The sequence below is a fragment of the Triturus cristatus genome, chromosome 1_2, assembly GCF_964204655.1.
Source record: "Triturus cristatus chromosome 1_2, aTriCri1.1, whole genome shotgun sequence".
Classification (NCBI taxonomy): Eukaryota; Metazoa; Chordata; class Amphibia; order Caudata; family Salamandridae; genus Triturus; species Triturus cristatus.
The window spans coordinates 1,079,742,080-1,079,745,898 of record NC_140580.1 but is presented as its reverse complement, the minus strand read 5'-3'; positions in this window follow the sequence as shown (position 1 = coordinate 1,079,745,898).

The window sequence follows — 3,819 nt, the reverse complement described above, 5'->3', positions numbered from 1 at the left end:
ATTGCACAACCCAGGCTGTATCCATCAGAGGGGTCGCTGTCTTAATCGATAAGTCATTTGATTGTACTCTTTTTAAGGCCTCTCATGATCAGTGGTGAAGATGGGCCATCCTACAGGTTTTAATTAAGGATGTAAAATATGTGCTGTGTACTATTTACGGGCCTGACTCCGACGACCCTGAACTATTCAATACTCTAACACTAGAGTTATTGGACTGGCAAGGGGAGCTATTAGTTATGGGCGATTTTAACTGTATAATGAACTCTACCATAAACTCCACTAATCTGCATACTTCAATAAGGATAGGGAAAGTAAAGGCCTCGATTCTAGAGATGGCTCACCTGGACCTGTCTTAGGGATGCATGGTGGACACTATTTCTATCTGAGCCTGGGTATACATATTATAGCGCCCCACACAAGCATTATTCCAGGATCGACATGGCCTTTGCAAATAATAAGATTTTGAACGCGGCAGAAATGGAGGTATGCCCTAAGATTATCTCAGATCATAATCCTATCTTATTTTCATTTCAGCTAGATGTGTCTAACAAACAAACACAGCTATTCTCAATTCCGCGATATCTGCTGGCAGATGTGTAATATATCTCATTGATTAAAATAAATATAATAATTATTTTTCATGAATGAAGGCTCTGCTTCACCGCTTATAGTCTGGGAAACAATGAAGGCTTATATAAGGGCCATTACCCAACAATATATCTTCTGGCAAGATAGAAGCAAAGTCAGTGTTCTTAGAACTGCTTGTCATACGATTTTACAGTTAGAAATTGCCCATGCTGAAGAAGCCAGGCAGAGAGCCTGCATGCAAACACAGACACAAACACATTCACAAACCTACCTGTCTCAGATCAAGAAACGTTCTATTTTGGGGAGAGTGCTAAAAGAAAAGAATGTGGCTAGATATAATAAATATCGGTCTCTGCAATATGAATATGGGGAACAGGTGGGGAGAATTCCGGCACACCAGCTTACTGATAAAAAATCGAAAAGTCAGATAAAGGCTATTAAAGGGGAGAATGGATCACTACATACACAACCTCAGCCAATAGTCGAACAGTTTGACCCGTTCTATCAGAAACTATATGGTCAATCTGATACTTTTGATGCTGAAAATTATGCTAAGTGTATAGAGAGATGTGAACTTCCAAAACTCAATGAGGAACAGACAAACTCTCTTAATCAAGAGATTACGCATGAAGAGATTCAAGATGCATTAAAAGCCTTGCCTTCTGGCAAAGCAGCAGGCGACGACGCAATACCAGTTGAGTTCTATAAAAGTTTCAAAAACTACATTGTCTCGCCAATGAGTAAGGCTATACAAAATATAGGCGAGAGCAGAAAATTGCCTGGCTCATGACAAATATTTTCTTTTTTCGGAAAAAGAATAAACCCCCAGAAGACTGCAGATCCTACCGCCCTATATCTCTTATAAACGCAGAAGGCAAAGTCTTTTCTAAAATTCTGGCAAAACGATTAGCACCTCTGATGTCAGAACTGGTGTCAAGTCAACAGCATGGGTTCATATTAGGCAGGAATACTACAGCTCATGTGAATGCCACCATAGTAGCTTCAATGTAGCGAAAAAACAGAAAGCATTCGAGCTCACCGCTAGGGGATCCGGCCTCCAACCGAAGAAAATTGGGAGTTGCGAGTTTAGTCATGAGGCAAAACGGTCCACTACACATGGACCCTAGATCTGATCGAGATTGCATAAGACTTTGGGATGTAACCTCCAGTCACTAAAGTCTTTGAGGAAACAGGAGTTCCAGTCTGCTCCTACATTCTTTCCCCCACAGATATATTTCACTATCATGGAAATTTTGCTCTGAAGACAAAAATAGCAAAAATATTTGGCGATCTCCGCCAGGAGACCAACGGCCCCCTTTGACACTGGACTGCATCTTACTCCCCAGCCCTAACGGCTGGCGTCTGATTCCATAATCACATCCGGAACGCTGCCATATATGGTCCTGCCGTTCCAAGCCTCAATGGGGTACAACCACCAAGACATTTCCAGTTTGGCTTCCTCAGACAGAGATATCAGTTCTGAGTACGACAGACCCTTCCGCAGATGGAGGATCTTCAAATAATGAAGGCGACCAGGAAAAATCGCTTGAATAGATGATGCTAACAGTCCCATAGTCATGTACAGGGACCTCAAAGAGACCTTTGAAGAAATGAGAGCCCACCTCGGCTCCCTCTTGATCCACAAAATCTTTTGCAAAGGAAGACGGAAAGCCTGAACTGACTCAATCTGAAAACCTACCAAGTCCATACGTTGAAAGGCAGTTATACACAATTTGGGAACGTTGATTATGAAACCCAGGTCCTGTAACAATTGCACCATCCAGTGTTAGTGAAGCAGGACTATCTCTCGATCTTGGGGCCATTATAATCAAATCATCTAGATAGATAATCAGGCGAACCCCTCGGAGTCTGAGCCACTGGCCTGATCAACTTGGTGAAGCTCCAAGAGGTCGAAGAAAATCCAAAGAGTAGGATAGCATATTTGCACCATTGCTAATCCCAACAAAACTAAACGAAGCGTCTGTGATGGGCAAAAATAGGAATTGTCAGGTATGCATCTTTCAAATTGAGTCTGACCAACAAATCATTTTCTTGAAGGAGGTCCCTCAACAAGTGAATGCCTTCCATCTTGAAATGGCGATAAACCACCCAAGCATTCAACTGTTTTAGATTGAGGACTAACCTGCAGCCACCTCCTTTCTTTTGCACAAGAAAAATCGTGCTAAAGAAGCCCCTGAGATGAGGGATAGTATGCACGATTGCTTCTTTGCACAATAGTTCCTAGATTTCTGCATCAATAAAATTCTTCTCTTGTTGGGAAAAAGACAAGAGAAGGGGTTTCTCTCGTTGGGTTGGCATCCCTTAGAACTCCAGTTTGAAACCCTGTACTGGTTCTAGAACTCAAGGATTGCTTGAAATGTGTTGCAAATTGGAGAGGAAATTGCATACTCTTCCCCCCAGTATCACCTCTGAAGGAGAAATAATGTGTGCCTGAGTAAGAGGTGTCTGCTGTGCCTGTTGTTCCTCCTTGATAACTAGACTTGTTGAAACATCCTCATCCCTGCCGTTGTATGGTAGGGTAGAAATGTCCTTGATTTGGGGTGTTACTGTAACCTCCTCTGCCCCTGGATTGATAGCCTCTGAAGGAGGATTGGCCACATCCCCGGCCTTACGCTCGGCCTCTATAGCGCCCCGGCCTGTGAAAAAGCGGTGTATGAAAAAGTTTAAGGGAAGGCTGTGCCTTATCTAAGGTGAAAAAAGTTAATGCAAACCTTTCCCATGTCCTTTACAAAACGGTCCCCAAAGAGTTGTCCATTAGCTAGAGGGCCTGATTCTGAAGGCGCTAGTTCTGCCAACTTCGGGTCTATGTACATAAGAATCGAACGGTGGTGCTCAGGGGAAATCACGCAATTGGTGTTCCCCATCAAGCAAATAGTCTACTGGGCCCAGCCCATAAGCACATCAGGATCCACAGGAGACGCAGTCTATTTCAATTGAACCGCCATCTCCAATATTTTTGATGAGAGGGCCTTACAGATTCAATAGCTTGTCTTGACAGCCGCACCAAGCACGGCCAGTACCCTTCTTAGGGTCCTTCGAATACTTCATCATAAAGACCGCCATGCTCTTGTCAATCTCAGGGGTCTGCAACTTACCAGGCAGAGAACGGCGGGGGTATTCAGTACCCAACTTCGCCCTGACATCCTCCTCGCAGCTTTGGAGCACACTGTGCCCCCTCTGAAGACGGAATCCACTCCAAAAACCTCAGCT